The sequence below is a fragment of the Hippocampus zosterae genome, chromosome 13 (genome assembly GCF_025434085.1).
Source record: "Hippocampus zosterae strain Florida chromosome 13, ASM2543408v3, whole genome shotgun sequence".
NCBI lineage: Eukaryota > Metazoa > Chordata > Actinopteri > Syngnathiformes > Syngnathidae > Hippocampus > Hippocampus zosterae.
The window spans coordinates 7,975,548-7,998,981 of NC_067463.1; the positions used below are offsets into that span (position 1 = coordinate 7,975,548).

At 44.8% G+C, this 23,434-nt stretch overlaps 1 protein-coding gene across 2 annotated transcripts in view; it reads right to left on the reverse strand.

Annotated features, from left to right (window-relative positions):
* The window catches only part of prr36a (proline rich 36a), a 90,460-nt gene extending 83,701 nt beyond the window's left edge, over positions 1-6,759 (reverse strand). For both annotated transcript variants that reach the window (XR_007966082.1, XM_052084066.1), the window contains exon 1: positions 6,528-6,759. The gene's annotated coding sequence lies outside the window, so the exon portion shown is untranslated. The remainder of the gene's footprint in view (positions 1-6,527) is intronic.
* Positions 6,760-23,434: the final 16,675 nt, after the last annotated feature.

The window sequence follows — 23,434 nt, forward strand, 5'->3', positions numbered from 1 at the left end:
GATGAGCACCCAGGAGGCAATAAAGCAGGTTTAGCAATATCAAACATTAACAGAGTGCAATCTGAGACGAGGCCAAACTGGCTGGCCGATCATTAACTTCCACGTTGAGTTAAGGTGCGTCATGCACCCATATTAATACTACTAAAAATAAAGAAAAGTGTTTCGATTCCATGAAGCAAGAGGATGATTATGCGCATAAACACTCTTACTAGGGACGTCGCGATAATCAATTAATTGCACAATAATTTAAAAGTCAGTTTGATAAGTTTGCTTATCAAACTCGATAATTCTTTTACCGAAAGACATTGGGTGATGAGTTAACTCCCCAGTTATCCGTCGGGACTAACTCCGAAGGAATCACGTTTAGTGAACCTTCCTGCCGGGCACTCTGGGAGGCGGGGGAACCTGGCGCATGAGACTGCAACGAGAAGAGAAGGGCCCGTGTGTCATTGAGACGGAGATTTGGAAGAAAGAAAAATGGATTTGGTGTTCAAGCCGAGAGCAACAGATGCCAACATACTGTCTGGAGACACGCAGCACGTGTTAGACAGGATTCGGGACATTAAATGTCCTTCAAGGAAGTCCATGGAGGGGAAAATAAAATAAAAATAGTGAAAAATTCTCATTAAAAAAAAAAAAAAAAAAGCATGCGCTGTGCTAATTTATTTATTTATTTATTTATTTAAGTGGCCGATATTTGGTCCATGCCCGAGGCACCACACCATTTAGTACTCGTGGCTCTTTCGCAAATGCGGTTAAAGAACATGACATCATCGAGGCCAAAGTGCTGAACAAGCGGATGACTGGCCCATTTATTCCTGATGTCAACATGGACAGCTCAGATCAATAGTTGCTCGAGGATTGGTGACATTAACAATGTTGGTCAGCTGGATACAGCACAAACCCCACCCCCAAAAAATAAAATAAAAAATAAACCCAAGTCATGCTCAAAAACAGGGCAAGGACTTTCAAGTTGACGACTGTTGACAATTGACAAATCATGTCCAAATCCCAGGCGTCAAGAAAACAGTGGAAAAGCTTGTTGATGGCGAGTGTTTGTACTTCACAATTCAATTTGTGTTCGTCTTGGTTTCATTGCAGCATAGCAGCTCTGTTTAATTAGAACCGCTGTTTAATGGCCGTGGTCAAATCCTGGTTCAGAAGGTGAAGCAACATCAATGGACCCAAAACTTGTGCGAGCAGATAAATCCAGACATCTTGGTGAAACCGACAGACTAGTTTGCACCGAGAGGTACGATTCAATTTGCTATGCATTTCCACGACGAAGGAGTGCCGAAATATCAGATCCTTAAACAATGGCACTTTTCAGTACACCCTAGTTTTGGTCGATACGCTTGAAACGCCAGCGTGATGCAAGCTAACCCCAATCCGAACTAGCATAACCCTATCAACGCGTGACAAGATAAAAACAAAGACCAGGATTTGGGATTTTTACGGAGGGCTCTCCGGTACAAGTGAGCTTATTGTCATCAATTCCACAACGGTCTCTGAGCAAGCGCTAAGTGACTCGAAGCCTCTCAATGAGAGCATTAGGGTCAGGTGGTTAAGTATGGCTGCAAGTTAAACGGAGTAAGCCAGTTAGCCTGCAGTATTCCCATCGGCCGCGGGGATCTGGGTTACAATCTGTGGTGAACTTGGCAGCAGCGCACATCCTGCCGTGATGCAAACAGGCAGTCTTGTTGACCAGTATCGGTAGGACGGTTGTCCGAACCGCAGAAGGAAGAGATGAGCACGAAATTGTGTGTAATTTTTTTTTAAGCGTTTGTCAGCCTCTGCAGTGCATTAAGCCCACATGAAGATCCTACGAAGGGGGAGGGGGGAGGCTTATTGTCTCGACACCATCTAACACTGAGGCGTGGCGCTTAGACGGAAGGTGGGGGTAGGCGAGTGCACTGGATTAACTGGTGCGACGGGATGGAGAAGCAGCTGGCAACGCTTGTCGATCAAACGGCAGGAGGAAAATGAAAAAGGATGGATGGAAAAAAAAATTGATACGCAGTCCTGCATTAAAAGTCTTAAGTCTGCGATTGGTTGAGGGTTCTTCAAACTATGGCTCTCCTTTCAGAGTTGGACCATGCAGTACTATAAATGGGTCTTCCATCATGTGAAGAACCATTCGATATGCAGTGATCAGCTGGTAGATTGCAAAACATTCGGTTTGTCAACACATTTAACATTACCGTATTTTCCACACTGAAAGGTGCACTGGATTATGAGGCGCACCTACTATGAATGGCCTATTTTGTAATTTTTTTCAAATATTGGACGCACCGCGTTATAAGATGCAATCTACAATGCATCCACTAGATGGCTCTAGGCTAAAGGAAATGCCAACAGAATGATTAGATGTCAGTAAAAGTTGTTTAATAAAGCAGCAACACAGTTGACTGAAACAACAGCAAGTTATAACATCGACTCGTTAACGTTGAACTCAATTTCCATGTTCAAATGCGAAACCGATCGCCTTAAGTTTGATCTCTGCGTTGCAAGCGTGTCTCTAGCAAGGAGACATTTTGGCGGTCGAAATATTACCGTAATAACCATACACAAGATGCATTGGATTTTAAGGCGTGCTGTGAGCTATTCAGAAAATGGAAGGCTTTTAGGTGCGCCTTTTAGTGCGGAAAATACGGTACAAAGAGACAAAAAAGGTCAATTTATCTGTTCACGTACTCAAGCAAACCCATCAACTGAGTCGGACCAGAGAGAGCACACTTGAGCTCAAATGAAATCTGTACGTTTGCATGGCCTCACAGAAAACCAAACCGGTACCTGAGACTAGTCCGGCTGAAATGCTTAAAAGAATTTCTCCTCGTCGGACAGTCATATGCTTATTTCTGGGGGATCTGTGATACATATGTACCTTGAGTCAAGGCTGCAGTGGGGTACACGCAAAGTTACTCCTGCCTAAATTGAGCCTGGTTGCCGCCCAAAGTCAGCAATAGGCCCAATTGTTTAGTCTCCAAAACAGTATCTTCAATTATTACTTAGATACTGACATACTTGGAATATATCACACGGTAAACCGGTTCCAATATTTAATAAGGCAGGTCACCGCTAAGAGTGTCGGACACTATGAATGTGACGTGAAACGTAATGATAGTCAAGGAGGAAGCAACCTGAAGCACAGGCTAATGCCGGACACAAACTGAGGAGCAAATGGTTGCGTGTTCATTCATGAATAGAGCCAGCCTAGGAAGTGAGGAAGTAGCCAGGGACAGTCAAGTCACATTCTCCCAAGCGCAGTCCAGACCCGGAGAAGCGATTGATCATTAGCAGAGTGAACGTTTCAAACCGCATCAGCAAACACGGGTCCAGCCAGCGGGCCGCATACGGTACAGAGTGCGTGCACACAAACGGTCAATATGAGAGGCGGGCGGGCCCAAAAGGTTCTGTCTGATTAGTTAGCAGGCCTCCGTCTGACGCGAAACGGTCCTCTGAGGCCAATCTCCGTCTGCCGCGCTCATCATACAGAGTGACAAATGCACTGCACGAGCATGCATTCAGAAAACTTCCCTCCTCGAGCCGTCAAAAAGATGGTGACTGCCTCTGAGCGAGCAGCACGGGCTTTTAGCTCAACGCAGGATTTCACCAAAACTCCAATTAGGAAGATGGACGTTCAGAGCGGCAAACACTAGATTGGAAAGTATGCAGGCCTCGATAAGGGAAATCTAGCTTGCCTAAAGAGCCCATCAAAAGTGCTAATTCACCCCGTCGATAATTTTCATGCACTGGGCCAAGTCTTGCAATGCCAGACAGACTCGAGCCTTCACAAAAAAAGTGCACCGCCAGCATTCACCACTTAATCCTAATGGGGAGGGAAGTACTAGCACCCGAAAGCCGTGTTGAGAGCTCTTGCGGTCACGCCAAGTTCCAGTTATGTCGCACAAAGCGGAATGATGAATACTCAACAGATGAAACGGATCAGAGGATTTGAATATTTTCTCGACAAAAGGGGAAGACCCGGTTGACGGGAACAATTCGGCATTATAAAAGGTGCAGTCATTTCAATTAGCCTGCAGGTGTTCCCTTTATTTTATTAACCGCAGCGGACAAATAGCAGCGCTCGCAAATGGCTCTGCAGTGTCGAGAAGCAGGTTCTGTTGCTCTCCTTTGTCTTCGTGTAGTCGCACACAACGGCAAAGAATTATGAACACGCCATTAAATAAATACTCCTCCAATAGTGCCGTTGAAAAACTTCGATATGTGTGGAAAGGAAGCGTTTTTCCTGCAGCTCAAGTTCAAATCAGCACAAGCTCGAACACCGAAAGAATGCCACTACAATTTCAAATGTGTGCCATACATTTTTTAAAAATGACACCATGCTCCAAAATAGTCAACGGTGCCACTGAGGCCACACCGGAAATACCGCACATAGCTGCAGGTGTTCCCAAAAGCGCCAGTGCAAGTTCTCCGAGAAGTTACAAGGCATGACGAGATCACAGAACGGAAGAAAATGACTCACTAGGAAGAGAGACCCTGAAAGCTAAATTACAGAATTTTGGCTTGGTGAAAACAAAAATGTCTCCAAAAATAAGGACATTCTTACAAAACCTAATCTTAGAGAACATCAACGTATTCAACTCCAAAGCGTTGAACGTTTTCTCCAGCTGAAAATGGACCTCAAACCATAATTCGGAGACCGCCAGTATATACTTAATCAAAGTCAGTATCATGTCAATAAAATACACTAGTTGGTATATACACACCATCACCCAAAAAACACAAATAACCGTGTTTTCATGCAAATAACCGTGGGGGGCGGACTCCTCAACCGGTTCCCACCCAATCACAGGGCACAAAGATGAACAATCATTCACACTCCCAAATCACACCTTTGGACAATATAGAGCATTCCTTTGACCTACCCCACTTGTTTTTGGAATGTGGGAGGAAACCGGAGTATCCCGAGAAAACCCACGCAGGAACGGAGAGAACAAGCTAACCCACAACCTCTGAGCTCTGAGGCGGATGGGCTTACCGTGCGGTTCCAGTTCGAATCAGATTACGAAACTATAAAACACAACATAGTTTGGTGACTCATTTCCAGGTCTAGAAGATAACTGGCAAGGAATTGATGAGATTGGGGCATGGCAAGCAAAAGCGGACACATTTGGCATTAAGCGATCCTAGTAATGGGACACGGGAGTGAGGCCAAGCAGTTAAAATTGAGCCAAAAGAGACCCCCCTCACCCCCTGCCCACTTCCAAAATAAGGCTGAGAAGCGGGAGAATCCTCCCGAGTCATTTCACACCCCTGTGCCAAGTCAACTCACAGCTCTCGGTGAATCAGGTAGTACCAAAATACAAACGTGATGTAGCCCAAGAAGCCATGACACAACATGACTTGGTTCTGCTTCTGTTTGCATTATGTGCTATATGCCCTCCCCCATTCTACTCTCCATCCAAACAGGTTCTGGTCTGCTCAAAGTTTCTCCTCAAGAGGATGTTTTTCCTTGCCTCGGTCACCTTGTGCTTGCTCACGTGGAGCTGAGTTGGTCGTGTAATAAGTGAGGAGTGACCTGCTCTATGTGTTAGGTGCCGTGTGATCCTTTCTGCTGTGATTTGGCACTAAATAAATCTTAAAATGTTGGTGAGATTATGTGCCAATTGTTGGCAGAGAAGTTACAGGCACTGGATATTCCATCATTGTTTCAGCAAAAGATGGCACCTCAATCGAGCTTTCTGACGATGCACCCCTCCAGTAAAAGACATTCACTATCCAATTCTACATATTATAAACTGGTGCGATTGTACGCGCTTCTTTTTTTTTAATCACAAGTGATTTTCAAATTCAAATCGTCCTCGATATATACCAGAAAGGGCTGTCTCATTTTGTTTCATCAACCAAATCCATTCTTCTTATGCTGTGGCGTGGCGAAACATTTAAAACCTTTACTGTATCAGGTTTGATGGTTTAGTAAATGAATCTCCCGAAATATGTTTCTATGTCATAAATACGGACAAACTGAAAATGAAACTCCCTTCAATATGCACAACAAGGATCAAGGATCACTTGGGTGCTCTCACCCGGTGCACGGTGCTTGAATGTATGCGTGTGCTTGGTGCCTCAAGCGGCGCATTAATAAGACCATTTGTCGTTCGAGACAAACACGCTGCCCATTCAACCTCAAACGTAATCATTTGGGGCGCCGTGGTAGCACGCTGCTGCGGTTTTGTTGACGGATACGTTCAATAATGCAAGAAACTATCCGCCACCTGCCAAAGGATTGGAAAGTCGGACACGAGCCTTGACGGGCGGCTAAAACACAGCCAAGAAACGCCGCCCCATGGTGTGCACGGTGACAAGCTAGCGTGTCCATCATCACACCCAGTCTTGAAACCGAGGGAGAAGCGCCCCGAAGTGCCATTTTACAACCACTTACCACGCCGCAAACTCAATCGGAAGCGGCTTAACTCATCGCCGTGGTGGTTGTTTAGGCTTAATTGCACAAAAGCGGAACATTTGAGGAGTGCGGACGAAACGACGTGGTAAACTGCGCCTACCTTTCAATCGGCGACTCGGGAAGAAACACACAGTCGCTCCTTTCGTGGGCTCGACGAGAAGGGGTGTCGACGGAGGGGTCAGTTTCTCCGTCCGGTGTAACAATGGAGACGCGTCCTTCCCTCCAGGTTTAAACGGCGACAGGCTTGTCCAGCCTGGCTACTAAAGGATGCAGTCGGGGCGGGAGAGAGGTGGGGAGGTGGGGAGTAGCGGCCTGAAATGGTAACGCGGGGTGGCTCGAATGGACATATGCAAATTAACCCTGGCCCCGAGGGCCAATCAGCGAACGAAGCTGGTGTTTATGCAAAGAGGCGAAGACGTCAGGTGGTGCAATTATCGCGAGAGCTCATGGGGCTTGACTAATTGAGCATAAAAAGAACTCAAACTGGTTGTAACCATTCTCAAGGGGGAATGTGACACTGTTATTTTTGTGTCACGATAACTTCATCATAAAAAACGTTGAAAATAAATGCATTACAATAGAAAAACTGAACGAATATAAAATTGCTCAACATATGAAGTGGGGGGTTGGGGGGGACAACCAAGAGCCATTTTTTATTATTTTAATCTAAATATCTTTCATAAAATAATTTCAAATCCCTTTTTAGCATCATTGCAATAACGAAAATGAAAATGAAAAAAATAAGTAAAACCCATTTATTCATACCAATATTTAATGGATTTTCGCCTCCGCTTTCTTTGCCTATGTTGTAGAAAACGGTGGTGGCGGGTGGTTAGCACGTCAACCTCACAGTGCAGCGGTACCAGGTTCAATTCCAGCTCCAGCCTCCCTGTGTGGAGTTTGCATGTTCGTCCCGGCCTGCGTGGGTTTTCTCCGGGTACTCCGGTTTTCTCCCACATTCCAAAAACATGCATGGCAGGCTGATTGAACACTCTAAATTGTGCGATGGGTTGTCAACCAGTTCAGGGTGTCTGTCTCCTACTGCCCGAAGACGGCTGGGATAGGCTTCAGCACTCACCGCGACCCTTGTGACGATAAGCGGATCGGAAAATGGCTGGCTGGATGTTGTGGAAAATGAATGGACCTCAAACCATGAACCGTGGACTACAATGAGCAGTTTTAGAGTTCATTAGCTTAAGTTCAGTAATTGCAATTGTACCATCTAGAAGAGCCACCCGTGCATTTACTCACCTAAAAGTAGATGCTCATGTGAAATTCTCTAGTTGTCTGCCTATTATGCCTGTTCAAAAGTCATCTCTAAAAATAGTACAACAAAAGTAGTTTTTTACAAGGGTCCAATTCCCTATAGTACTAGGCCCACAATTGCTGCTGCCTTGTGAATGCCTTGTTGTGTGAACGTGTTTCTTCTGTTGTGCTGCAGCTGCCGTCAGCTCAATAGACATCAATGAATGGCCACGCACAAAGAGCAGGGCAACAACACTGGGAGAAAAGAATGGAATGGCATAAGACTTCAGTTGTATTGGAAAAACTCTTTGAGGTGACTGGTCTGAAAGAATGCAGCTGTTTGGGGAGAGTGTGCGCATCTTTCAAGAGTCTGGCAGTTGTTTAATCTGCTTCTTCACACTGGACAGTGTGCCAAAACCAGGGGAAAACTCATAAACCCGTCTTTAAATCCACTCTAGATTTATTGTTGAAATGTTCCCGTTTGTCCTTGTGCACGATGTTTTTTGTTCCACTTGGTTACGCAAATACAGATTGGCCCACAAGTATTTCAACTAAAGTTTTTTTTTTGTTTGTTTTGCTGTCTCACTATGTCGCAGATTTTGAAATCACACATATCTAATTTTATATCGATGATTTTTTCACTAATAACTCGCACATTTATAAACTGCTACCACTGCCACGAACAACATGCGGGGCCCGTGCAACCACGTTGAAGTGTCTTTGAGCAAGATACTCATCCCCCCTGATGCTAGCTCATCAGTTGGTAAATGAGGTAACAGTGTACAATACAATACATGCTGATTTATATAGCGCTTTCACAACAGCGGCAGCTGTAACAAAGCGCTTTACAAAACAGTTAACATAAAGTAAAATAATAAACACAACACATAACATAAAACACGGACAGTCGTGCAGTCCTAACCACTTTTCCATCACACGCTTTGTTGTTTGAAGCAGTTTGAGATGAAAGAGGAGAGAATCAAAGTGTCCTTTAACCAGTGGATCAGAGACGTCATGCTCAAAATGTGCACACGTGGGCTACAAGCTAAGTTTCAAAGTCAACAAGAAGCTGTAGCATCCATTGACGGAAAAAGAGATTGGTTCACTTCTCCTGTCCCATGGAAATCCATTTTAATTCCAAGCGGCGACTCACGGTTCCAAATACGCATCGGCGCTCTTCGCCAACGCTCCTCTCTCCTCATCCTCAACTTCAGCGGCCATCCATCCAGCCGCACCAACGCCAATTGTCCAACAGCGCTGACATAGCCACTGAACAAATCGGGGTTGTGAAAAATGCTGCCCATTACTGGCTTAAAAAGCACAAGCGCCCCAGGTCTGTCCAGCACCGACAGTCAATGGCGCCGACATTCCTCCCAATCAAAATCTGTGCTGGTACAGGCGTGCTGCCGAGAAGGCGCAACCACCAAGCACAGATACTGCTCCTTTGACGAATGTCGTGGCCAAAAAGCGCTGAAAACAGTCCATATCAGGTCCACACAATGAAACAACAAACAACATGTGACAAAACAAAAGACAAAAACAGCAAAAAAGAACAAAAAAGCAAGGCTCTTGAAGAGCACTTGCCGAAGGCTGCCTACTCGGGCGCCATCTTGAAAAAAAAAAAGTGTAAAGCGTTACCTTGTGTCTTGTGTTTTTAACATGGAAAACAGCACTCTAAAATAATACATTCATCAAACATATCGTGATGACGTTCAATCTTTAATAAATGGGTGAAAGTGCATCAATGGTGGCATTCCTCACCCACATGCAAAGAATTGACAGTTGCGGCATTTTCTTATTCAGTACACTCGAGCAGCAATATCAGAAGCATGGTCATATGACTCCATTTTGGCTCCTAATTCAACATTTAAAAAAAATCTACTGGGCAATGGCTCAAAATTCAAATATACAATTGTTGGATTTCTCGGTTGCAGAAATAAACTCAAATATCCTGCATAAATACAAGTGGACATAACAGTGGATGTCAATTTCTGAAGACGTTTCCCCAGGGTGTGTCCCGGCGATACAATTCCCAGACAATTAGGAGGAACCGATGACCTACAAGACTGAAAATATCTACTTCCTCAAACAACAGTATATTTAGCATGGGTAGGCGGTCAGGGACAGCCAGGTCATCTCTGCTGGTCGAAACTTCATCAGAAGCACTGAACAACAACACATTTACAACCTAACTTCTTAGATTTATTCCATGAAAAATATATTTGTTTACTCACAAACGTTTAATCTCTTCCCTTTTATAGTGTTTCTCTTGGCTGCACTGCTACCAGTTCATGTAGGTGTGCATTAAGATCGTTTTTGTTTGTTTGTCCAATTTGATTTCAACAAATATGTTCTGCCATGTCATTGTAAGATGCCTTTAGAATTAGTAAGTAGTGCTGCCCCGATGTAACTTAAACTATATAAACTACGGGACTATTTCTAAGCTTTAAAATACAAGTTCAAATTTGCCTCATTGGGCCAGCGAGCTGGCCTGCAATTACATCACCATTCATCCATTCTCTGATTGGTTGGTCAGAGGTTGCCCGATTGCGGCCAGGCAGGAGGCCTCTTGGACAGATTGAGAGATTAAAAAAAGCCTCCGTTCAGTCTCAATGGCGGAGAGCGGGCCGGCTCGGCGGCGGAGAGGCGTCTTGGTCGGATGATTGGTGTTGGAACGCGGCCAGCGAAAGTCATCTTGAGCACCGGAGGAGAGGTCCGGCGACGTGGCCGAGCGTGGCCGGCGGAGAGGCGTCTTGGTCGGATGAATGGTGTTGGAACGCGGCCAGCGGAAGTCATCTTGAGCACCGGAGGAGAGCCCCCGGCGACGTGGCCTGCGGGGAGGCGTCTTGGTCGGATGAATAGTGTTGGAACGCGGCCCGCGAAAGTTATCTTGAGCACCGGAGGAGAGGCCCGGCGACGTGGCCAAGCGTGGCCGGCGGAGAGGCGTCTTGGTCGCATTGTGAAAATTAGAAAATCCCCCCCCATTCATTCTCGGCAATACCGCTTGTGTCCGCCAGACGGCGGTGTAGTAGGCAAAAGGCCATTCATTTTAATGGGTGGAGGAGAGCGGGCCGAGTGCGGCCGGGGAGGAGGCCTCTTGGACAGATTGAGAGATAAAAAAAAGCCCCCGTTCAGTTTCAATGGCGGAGAGAGGGCCGGCTCGGCGGCGGAGAGCGGGCCGGCCCGGCGGCGGAGAGCGGGCCGGCTAGGCGGCCGAGTGCGGCCGGGCAGGAGGCCTCTTGGACAGATTGAGAGATAAAAAAAGCCCCCGTTCAGTCTCAATGGCGGAGGGTGGGCCAACATGTGTTGGATTTTTTTTTCCTCTTTTCAGAACAAGCCTTAATTTAAAAATTGCATTTAATGTCCTATCTTTTCTGGAATGTGTTGCAGTCATGAAATTCAAAGTTAATGATTATTTGCTATAACAAAGTTTATTCGTTTGAATATTAAGTATATAAATATATTTGAAGTGTATTCAACTAAATATAGGTTGAACATCATTTGCAAATGGTGGTTGACTGGTGAGAGAGTCCGCCTGACGGTGCAGAGGTGCAGTGTTTGATTCTTATGGCAAGCCATTTGAGCATGTATTCCAAATCCTTGATATCAAACATAAGTGTGTGTCAGTAGTTCGATATCTTTCAGCACTAGTTCGACACTTCGCCACACTAGTGACACACTTTGACGAACTAGTTGCATACAAACTCGAACTAGTCATTCATTTTCAGGAACATGTCAACTTGTCAAACATGGATTATTCTAACATGTGAACTTGTGACACGTGATTTCCTGCACTAGTAAACAAGTGAGAGCTAAAATACTCACTAGTTTACTAGTGGTGGATACAACAGTAGCGAGTTCACTAGTTAAAGCCCCTTGACGCCTTGATATCTAACTAGTGAATCTCAAAAATGTTACTTGTTCACTGGTGATGCCCCAAATATTTACTAGTTGCACTAGTGTGACATTTAATGTTGCACTAGTTCAACTAGTGAGGTCTAAAATGTTCACTAGTAGAACTAGTGGATGCCAACCTGCTCACTAGTAATCTAGTTGCACAAAATATAATGAGGAGGTGGGGCAGAAATGTGGCTGCAGGATTCCTATTGGATCTGCAGCTAAAATACACCAATCGGGATTCAGATTTTGTCATAATCACACCCACTTCATTTGCATGTTTTACACTAGTTTACAAGTTGTCCTGAGGATGTGCAGCTAGTTCACTAGATGATGCCCATTATTGGTTACATGTCGACGAGTGAATCCAGGAATCCAAACTAGTAAACTAGGTGCAATCAATTTGACCTTTCACGTTAACTAGATGGTTTCAAAATGTGAACATGTTCATAAGTCAATGTAGAGATATCCACTAGGTACACTAGTTGGGCTCATTTTCACTGTACTTGTTAACTAGTGATACACATGTTTCCTCACTAGTAAACTCGTTGGGTTCAGTGTGACGCACTAGTGAGCTAGTGACACAGATTTTCGTATCACTAGTTAACTAGTGGAACGTATTTTGTCTCACTTGTCAGGCTCAATGCTGAACATGTATAGACTTTGACTGAACATGTTTGACAAAACGGGGCACTATGTGACATGTGCACACATCAAGTTTACTAGTGAAATAATCACATTTGGCTAATTTACATGTTTGGCAGTTACTAAACTTCACAAGTTCACTAGTTGTGCACACATGTCAACTAGTAAGCAATTTTATTTAGCTAGTACGACGTACATGCCAGCTAGTATGCCAAAAACATGAGCTAGTGCAACAAAAATCCCTACATGTTTGATATTTGTTGCACTCGTTGTGCACAGTCGCTCACAAGTGCTGATTAACACCAACAAGTGAAAAGAAAAGCCCAACATGTAGGAAAAATGTCAAACATGCTCAGTCAAACCTTGCACAAGTTCATTTCTTGGTCTGACTAGTGAGACAAAATGCCTCCCACTAGTTAACTAGTTGAATAAACACGAGCGTCTCTAGTGAACTAGTGGCTCGCTCTGGACTCACCTACCGGTAGTTTACTAGAAAGAAAACATGTGTTTCACTAGTTCACAAGTGAGCTTGAAAAGAGACCAACTAGTGCAACTAGTGGAAATTGTCGCATTTACAAGTTCACTAGTGAACATTTTGAACCTCACTAGTCAGCTAGTAAGGTTTAGAAGATCCAACTAGTGGAAATAATATGCCTTACTAGTGAGCTAGTGATCAATTTTTAAACTGACAAGTTCACTGCTAAGGCCAGAACACCTTAACGAGTGTACCCAGTGGACATTTGGCCCTTACAAGTGAGCATGTCAACTGTAACATGCGATCATTCATGTCTCAGTTGCGACTCGAACACCGACATGTTCACAAGTGGGCTGCATGCAAATGAAGTAGGCGGGACAAGAATTTTGATTGGTCAATATTCAGAGAATGAATATTCAGTCTTAAAGCTTTAACCCGGGCGGCCCAGTAGTCCAGTGGTTAGCACGTCGGCTTCACAGTGCAGAGGTACCGGGTTCGATTCCAGCGCCGGCCTCCCTGTGTGGAGTTTGCATGTTCTCCCCGGGCCTGCGTGGGTTTTCTCCGGGTGCTCCGGTTTCCTCCCACATTCCAAAAACATGCGTGGCAGGCTGATTGAACACTCTAAATTGTCCCTAGGTGTGAGTGTGAGTGCGAATGGTTGTTCGTTTCTGTGTGCCCTGCGATTGGCTGGCAACCGATTCAGGGTGTCCCCCGCCTACTGCCCGAAGACAGCTGGGATAGGCTCCAGCACCCCCCGCGACCAGAGTGAGGATCAAGCGGCTTGGAAGATGAATGAATGAAAAAAAAGCTTTAACCCTTCTGCACCCGGCTCATAATACCTGAAGAAGAAAGTACAGAAGTGATTTTATGAAAACAATTCATACTTTTGATTAATCTCTCTTTCTCTCTCTCTATATATAATACATGTATGTATATATACTGTATATATACAGGTATATACAGTATATATAAATATACTGTATATATATATATATATATATATATATATATATATATATATATATATATATATATATATATATATAATGTTACAATAGAACAAATCTGAATGAGATATCTAATCAATTGCATTTTTAATACATTTTTGAAATGGTAAAGAGACTTTATGGACACCCTATATATTAAAAAAAAAAATCCTCATCTCACCCCTCGGGTGGTGTCCGTCCGTCATTCAGCTCGGGTCCTCTACCAGAGGCCAGGAAGCTTGAGGGTTCTGCGCAGTATCCTTGCTGTTCCCAGCACTGCACATTTCTGGACTGAGATGTCCGATGTTGTTCCAGGGATCTGTTGCAACCACTCATCTAGTTTGGGGGTCACTGCCCCGAGTGCTACGACCACCACAGGCACGACTGTCACCTTTACCTTCCAGGCTCTCTCCAGCTCCTCTCTGAGCCCTTGGTATTTCTCGAGTTTCTCATGTTCCTTCTTCCTGATGTTTCCATCACTTGGGACCGCTACATCCACTACAACGGCTTTCCTCTGCCCTTTATCTATGATCAAGATATCTGGTTGGTTCGCCATTACCATCTTGTCAGTCTGGATCTGGAAGTCCCACAGGATCTTCGCTCTGTCATTCTCCACCACCTTCGGAGGTGTTTCCCATTTTGACCTTGGGGTTTCCAGTCCATACTCCGCACAGATGTTTCGGTAGACTATGCCAGCCACCTGGTTATGGCGTTCCATGTAGGCTTTCCCTGCCAGCATCTTACACCCTGCAGTTATGTGTTGGATCGTCTCAGGTGCCTCTTTGCACAACCTACACCTTGGGTCTTGTCTAGTGTGGTATATCTGGGCCTCGATGGCTCTGGTGCTCAAGGCCTGTTCCTGAGCAGCCAGGATGAGTGCCTCTGTGCTGTCCTTCAGGCCAGCCGTCTCTAGCCACTGATAGGACTTCTTGAGATCAGCCACTTCAGGTATGGTCCGGTGGTACATCCCGTGTAGGGTCTTGTCCTCCCATGATAGTCCCTCTTCCAGCGCCTCATCTTCTGTTCCCCATTGTCAGAGGCATTCTCTGAGTACGTCATCCGTTGGAGCCTTCTCCTTGATGTATTCATGGAGCTTGGATGTTTCATCCTGGACAGTGGCTCTCACACTCACTAGTCCCCGGCCTCCTTCCTTTCGGCTTGCGTACAGTCTCAGGGTGCTGGATTTGGGATGGAACCCTACATGCATGGTTAGGAGCTTTCGGGTCTTAACGTCCGTGGTCTGAATCTCTTCCTTTGGCCACCTTATTATTCCTGCAGGGTATCTGATCACTGGCAAGGCATAGCTGTTTATTGCCCGGGTCTTATTCTTGCCATTGAGCTGGCTTCTTAGGACTTGCTTCACTCGCTGGAGGTATTTGGCCGTAGCCGCTTTCCTTGTTGCCAGTTCGAGGTTGCCATTGGCTTGTGGTATACCAAGGTACTTGTAGCTGTCCTCAATGTCTGCTATTGTTCCTTCTGGGAGTGAGACCCCTTCAGTGCGGACTACCTTTCCTCTCTGAGTCACCATCCGACTACATTTCTCAAGCCCGAATGACATCCCGATGTCGCTGCTGTAGATCCTGGTTGTGTGGATCAGGGAATCTATGTCCCTTTCGCAATTAGCATACAGCTTTATGTCATCCATGTAGAGGAGGTGACTGGTTGTAGCTCCATTTCTGAGGCGGTATCCATGGCCTGTCTTGGTGATTACTTGGCTTAGGGGGTTCAGTCCTATGCAGAACAGCACTGGGGAGAGTGCATCACCGTGGTATATGCCACATTTGATGGGCACTTGGGTAAGTGGCTTGCCATTGGCTTCAAGTGTGGTTTTCCACATCCTCATCGAGTTCGCAACGAAGGCTCTTAGGGTCCTGTTCACCTTATACAACTCCAAGCATTCAGTGATCCATGTATGTGGCATCGAGTCATAGGCTTTCTTGTAATCAATCCAAGCTGTGCACAGGTTGGTACGTCGGGACCTGCAGTCGTGTGCGACTGTTCTATCAACCAGGAGTTGATGTATCTCTAGTATCTCTACCAATGCCCTTCTGTGCTTCGCTCATGTATTGATCCATGTGTCCACTTATCTTAGCCGCAATGATGCCTGACATGAGCTTCCATGTTGTGGAGAGACAGGTTATTGGCCGATAGTTGGATGGAACTGCACCCTTCGAGGGGTCCTTCATGGATCGTTATGGTAGGGATCGCCCTCAGTGCTGCATTCACACTTTCTATGAGACTTTCAGATGGTACTTCACATAGCCATTGTAATCGGGTTCTAGGTTGCCCAGCTTTCATTCTCGCCATGATCTTAGCTTTCAGGTCAGTTGCTTCATGATCAGGATCGTTCGCCCTTCTTCGCCGTTAGCCTTTCTGGGTGAGTCCCATCCCTCAGCAGCTGGTTCATTTGTACTGCTAGGCGCTCATGGAGTGCTGTGAGTTTCTTTAGCCAGTAGGTGTGGACCATGTCCGGGCCTGGTGCTGTCCAGTTCTTCATATCTGAGACTCTTTCCTGTATGTCTGCCACTGTTATGGTAACTGGGTTCTGTTCAGGGAGGTTGCTGTGCTCCTCTCTCAGGGTCACCAGCCATTGTGCACTGCTGTTATATGCAACCTCCTTCTCCCATATGCCTTTCCAGCACCTTTCAGTTTCCAGTCTTGGTGGGTCGGCTCTGTTGTTAGGACCCTGCCACTGAGCGTACACTTTCGCAGGTTGTGTTGCGAACAGCCTGTTTATTCGTCTGGCCTCATTCTCTTTCGTGTACCGCTTTAGGCGACTGGACAAGGCTTGGAGCCTTTGTTTGGCAGTTTTGAGTGCTTCAGGTATGGTCATCTGGATGTACCTCTCGGGTATCGGCCTTTTCATCACACCTCTCTGGGCCTCCGTCAATTGACTCAAATCATTCCGGGCCGCCTTGATCTTAGCCTCCAACCGTCTTTTCCATGGTGGGTAACGTATCTCATGGCTTCCATGGTTGCTCTTATAGCCCAGAGTCTCCAGGATCACTGATGCTGAAGCGTATATCAGCTCATTGGTTTCTGTGATCGTTACGGTAGGGATCGCCCTCAGTGCTGCATTCACACTTTCTATGAGACTTTCAGATGGTACTTCACACAGCCGTTGTAATCGGTTTCTAGGTTGCCCAGCTTTCATTCTCGCCATGATCTTAGCTTTCAGGTCAGTTGCTCCCTCGCTCAGCATTTCATTCATTGGGGCTGGCCACCAAATGTCATCATCTGCATTCATTGGGGCTTTTCAATTTCTTTCAATCTCTTGTATGACCTCCTCCTCTGATCTGGCAGCCTGGGGCCCTTCGCCATGGAACCTGCGTTGTACCTCATCAATCTCAAGTTGTGACAGCAGTTGCCGTTTGTGGATGTTGGAACACTGAGCTACTAGTTGTTTCGTGGTCACCCGTGACTGTGGGTTTCGAAGTAACCATTCAGCCCACATTCTCTGCATGTAACCCCTCTGACTAGGGTTGCTTGAGTAGTAGCATTCAAACAGAGCCATGTTATCGCCTCTCGCCCATCTCCGCTTTGTTCTGGCAGCCCATTTTTCATCAAGGTGCTCTGGTTCCCCAGCACCTGATGCAGACCTTGTTTGGCCGGGCAACGTCTGAGCCGGCATGTCATTCGTTTTATTGTCTCTCATCATTGTATGAGGTAGGCATTAGCGTGAAGGATCTTGCCCAAGGACCCACACTGGATGGTGTTATGTGCTCATTTTTGCCCCAAGCGGGATTCGAACCACCGTCTCCCGTATGCCAAACCGATGCCTTACCAACTGAGCTATCCAGCCGCTAAATGATATACTATATATATATATATATATATATATATATATTCAGTCATTCATCTTCCGAGCCGCTTGATCCTCACTAGGGTCGCTGGAGCCTATCCCAGCTGTCTTCGGGCAGTAGGCGGGGGACACCCTGAATCGGTTGCCAGCCAATCGCAGGGCACACAGAAACGAACAACCATTCGCACTCACACTCACACCTAGGGACAATTTAGAGTGTTCAGTCAGCCTGCCACGCATGTTTTTGGAATGTGGGAGGAAACCGGAGCACCCGGAGAAAACCAACGCAGGCCCGGGGAGAACATGCAAACTCCACACAGGGAGGCCGGAGCTGGAATCGAACCCGGTACCTCTGCACTGTGAAGCTGACGTGCTTACCAGGCCGCCCATATATATATATATATATATATATATATTAGGGATGTGAATCTCAGTACTGAGGACGATTCGATACACATCTCGATGCACTACCAGCGATGCGATACTTAAACGATACATGGAATTTTCTAGCGACACGATGCAATACGTTTCACCGTCTTCACGATGTGATACGACACGATACACATTTATTTCAAATCAATGCGATCCGATACGATACAGTGCAATTTGTTGTGATATTGTGCAATTAAACATGATGCAAATACGCAAAGAAAAAACGTTTTTAAAAAGTTGTAATTCAGTATGGTATTGCAAAAAGTATACCACTTTATTCCTTATAAACAGTAGAACGTGTAAAACAACTTATTTAAGCCCTTTCACAATTGGGTTTTGTGCAAAGAAAATGTAAACAATTTGGCACCTGAGACTCACAGCTGTTGCTGTAGTGTAAACACAAACATACTACTCACTGAGTGTCTTATATGAAATATCCATCTCCATAGGACAGAAAAAAATACAATTGAAACAATGTGGCAGTCACAGCCTCAAAGCTGCTGTGTGTATTGTAGCGTACACAGACCACTCTCACTGAGTGTCAAAATGAAATGTCCAAAAGAGTCATCCATATATAGTTTTTCCTTGCGCGGTCACAGTGAGCTGCAAGGGGACCCCCAAAATAAGAGGCGATTTTTTTTCTGATCCTGACCTGGTTTGCCAAGAGTTTCTCCGGTGTCCAACGAGGAACTGGACGAGGAGGCGCGGGGAGGGGGAGGGAAACTTGTCGGTGAAGTGGTGCCATTGTTTTAAGTGGTCTGCATATTTGTGGTGCTGCCGTTGTATGGCTTCGTAGTGCGACATTCTTTGCAAATTACGGAGCTTTTATCAATCTTTCCGTCTTTCTTTTCGAAGCCGTAGTACAGGTATTTCCAAACATAAGATCTGAATGTTGCGGAAGCATTAAATACAGTAGTTTCCTCGCTGCTGCTTGCGCGAACTTCCATAGTGTTTCGCTAGTTGTGTACTGGGGACTGTATGTGACGCACGGCTACCGTCCGTACTCAACACAAAACGCAAAACAATGATGGTGCATTCAATGCGCCTAGGAAAGGGCATATAGGTGACGTTTAACATGAATAAAACGGCGCTTGAATCGGATTTTACAGACAATGCATCGCAATGAATCTCGATTTCACCCGTCAATCGCATCGTACCCAGTGAATGAGCCGATGCACTCGCATCGCGCACATGCGCATCGATGTATCGATTTATATTGATTATTTTCCACACCCTTAATATATATATACAGTGGAGGGCAAAAGTAAAATAGAAAACACACACAATACTAATTGTGTATTAATTATCCATCCATCCATTTTGTGATCCGCTTTAACCTCACAAGGGTCGCCGGTTGGGGGGTGCTGGAGTCTATCCCAGAAGTCTTCGGGCAGTTGGCGGGGGACACCCTGAACCGGTTGCAAGCCAATTTCAAGGCACAGAGGGACGAACAACCATCCGCACTCACACCCAGGCACAATTTAGAGTGTTTAATCAATCTGCCATTCATGTTTTTGGAATGTCGGAAGAAACCGGAGTACCTGGAGATTTTGCACTTTTTGATTTTGTAAAATTGGATCGATTAACACTGTGTGGATACTATACAGCATAGGTATCAAAGTTAAGGGCCCAGATCTGACCTGCCACATTATTTTATGTGGCCCATGAAAGCAAATCAAACATGGCAACATCCATTACGATTGCTAAAATATATACCAACATTTAAAATTCTCATATGTAATAAATAAAAGAGACACTGTAAGCATTTTATTGTGATTTTTCATTTGCAATTTCCCTTGCTGTTTGCAAGAACTTTTTGTTACCCTCATTCTTATCCTGGTAATTTTGTTACCAGCGTTTTATGTTGTACTTTATTGGTCATGTGACCTTATTTTATAACTAAAGCATTTTTATAATACAATTTCTTTTGGTATACGTATGAGGGATCCGCTCCTATTCCGGATTAGTCAGGCACCCAAATCGGCTGAAAGTAGACGTCTCATACGCAGCGAAGTTTAATTCCCATCAATGCCAGCATGTGTCACAAACCCCCACCTGTAAAACAAACATGAAAAGAATAATGATTAAATACACGAAAACAATCAAGTTTCATATCTTGTTTGAAATATCATCTCGGTAGAGATGATATTGCTGTGCACTTAAGACTACATGGAGGCAATTTGGAGTTTGTGTAACTTGGATATACAAATGATAAAATTCAATTTAATCTGTGCTGTCCATACAATATGGCTTTCTAATGCTCCCACGAGTACAAATATAAGATGATCCCTTATTACCGAATGAGACGCATATGCCCATCTATGTGCCATAAACTATTGGGGAATGGCACATAGTATGTTCTTCTAGCCACAGTCTGGCTCCATCTCTGGGCTGCAGCAGCTGGCTCAATACGGTTGAGGATTTCTCGAACTCTTTTTCTTTGTACTACAATACCATCAGCACGCAGGTAGGCCCTCATCATCTGCAACAGGTTCATAAAACAACACAATAAAGAAAGTACACTTTCACAATGAATATAATGATATATACATGAAGGGACAAGAGTATGTAGCAGAACACTTGCTTCCGTGCCTGATCTGGGAAATTGGCTGTGCAATCTTCTGACATGCTCCTCCAGGTCAACATCATGAATGGGAGTAAATCTATTTCTGGCTGAAATCTGAAAAAACTTCATTTTTTGTATGCAGGTATGAAGAGGAACAGCCCAACATCCCCGTGATGGCTCTCACTGTAAAGCCCTGAGTGGGGAGCAGTTCAATTTGATCCCTTGTAATATCAAGTGCTGGTCTTCCTCGTCTACCTAAAGTATAGAGATAAAAGGATTAAGGAATTCAAGCAAATGAATCACTACGTGTTTTTTATATACTGTATACAGTACAGGCATATAGACACAGATGTACATAAAAGTATATGCAGCTTCAAAACCACGAGCAGCTATTTTCTCTAACCATTTTACTCAAGAAAAAAATAATTCAAACTTATAATTGAATAACTAAAAGATCACTAGTTATTGCTTAAAAGTGTATAGCCATCGCGTTACTTAATAGTCTACTGATTTGCAGGAAAACCACTGGTATAAAACGACGTTTGACAGGGTGATAGAAGGTAAGTCACAGCAAGTCGTCAGTAAAACCCGTGTGTAGTTCGAATAAAAATACATACGAAAAACCAATGACAAAAAATGGTAGCCATTTTACCTGTGTGCAAACGATGTGCCACATGGGAACAAACACGTCCACCATTAGGAGTGGGTCCCGCAATGATGACAGATCGGAGATCTATTGGACTTTGAATCAAACTTTGAATAGTATCAGCGCTAAACTGGTCACTAACTCTTCTTAAATTAGCAATTGAAATGTTTATCGCGCGTGCTTCACTTTCACCGGCAGACCCTTGATGAGACGCACTCTCTATTGCCCTGCACCTTCGCCGAATACGTCTCAGGACGCTGTCCGCCATTGTTGTTTTAAAAAACTAAGTGGGCACAGAATTTCCAAAATCATGAGCCCTGACTGGTGGGATGATACTATTTTGAAACGTACAGCCAATAGGATACCGTTACATGTTTTCGTAATCATCCTTATTTGCATTTAATGCAAGTACAGTGTAATGTCACTAGCACTACAAGTGGGCACATTTATGGCCTTACATGTTCAGTAGTAAGCGTCAAAATAATCTTATTAGTGAACTAGTGGGCGTTTTGCGGCTTACATGTCAACTAGTAAGCCTCAAAATGATCTTACTAGTGAACTAGTGGGCACATTTATGGCCTTACATGTTCACTAGTAAGTGTCAAAATGATCTTACTAGTGAACGAGTAGGCACATTTATGGCCTTACATGTTCACTAGTAAGCGTCAAAATGATCTTACTAGTGAACTAGTGGGCATTTTGCGGCTTACATGTCAACTAGTAAGCCTCAAAATGATCTTACTAGTGAACTAGTGGGCGTTTTGTGGCTTACATGTTCACTAGTAAGCGTCAAAATGACCTTACTAGTGAACTAGTGAGCGTTTTGTGGCTTACATGTTCACTAGTAAGCGTCAAAATGACCTTACTAGTGAACTAGTGAGCGTTTTGTGGCTTACATGTTCACTAGTAAGCGTCAAAATGATCTTACTAGTGAACTAGTGGGCGTTTTGTGGCTTACATCTTCACTAGTAAGCGTCAAAATAATCTTATTAGTGAACTAGTGGGCGTTTTGCGGCTTACATGTCAACTAGTAAGCCTCAAAATGATCTTACTAGTGAACATGTGGGCACATTTATGGCCTTACATGTTCACTAGTAAGCCTCAAAATGATCTTACTAGTGAACTAGTGAGCACATTTATGGCCTTACATGTTCACTAGTAAGCATCAAAATGATCTTACTCGTGAACTAGTGGGCGTTTTGCGGCTTACATGTCAACTAGTAAGCCTCAAAATTATCTTACTAGTGAACTAGTGGGCGTTTTGTGGGTTACATGTTCTCTAGTAAGCGTCAAAATGACCTTATTAGTGAACTAGTGAACGTTTTGTGGCTTAAATGTTCATAAATAAGCATCAAAATGATCTTACTAGTGAACTAGTGGGCACATTTATGGCCTTACATGTTCACTAGTAAGCGTCAAAATGATCTTACTAGTGAACTAGTGGGCGTTTTGTGGCTTACATGTTCACTAGTAAGCGTCAAAATGACCTTACTATCAGAATCAGAATCAGAATCAGAATCATCTTCATTGGCCAAGTATGTAGAACACACAAGGAATTTGTCTCCGGTATAACACGCTGCACTAGTATCATCGTAAACAACAAAATCATTGAACCATTTTAGAGTAACCAGTAGTTTTGTAGTACCATTTTGTGGTGCAAGAAGAGTGACTATGTCAGTGACTGTTTAAGGAGTTAATGGCTAGAGGGAAGAAGCTGTTTAAGTGTCTGCTGGATTTGGTGCGCATGGATCTGTAGCGTCTGCCTGAGGGGAGTGGCTGAAAAAGGTGCTGGGCAGGGTGCGGGGGATCCAGGAGGATTTTCCGTGCCCTTGTCTTGATTCTTGCAGTGTGCACGTCCTCAAGAGTGGGTAGGGCGGTGCCAACGATTTTTTTCTGCCGTCCTAACTGTCCGTTGAAGTCGGATTTTGTCCTTTTTTGTGGCGGCCCCAAACCAAACCGTGATGGAAGAACACAGGATTGATTCGATGACTGCCGTGTAGAACTGTCGTAGCACCTCCTGTGGCAGGCCATGCTTCCTCAGCAGCCTCAGGAAGTACATCCGCTGCCGGGCCCTTTTCAGGATGGAGATGGTGTTGGCTTCCCACTTCATGTCCTGGGAGACTGTGATTCCCAGGAACTTGAAGGTCTCGACGGTTGACACAGGGCAGTTGGATAGTGTGAGGGGCAACTGAGGAGAAGAATGTTTCCTGAAGTCCACGATCATCTCTACAGTCTTGAGGGTGTTCAGCCCGAGGTTGTGTCGGCCGCACCAGAGCTCCAGCTGCTCCACTTGTTGGCGGTACGCAGACTCGT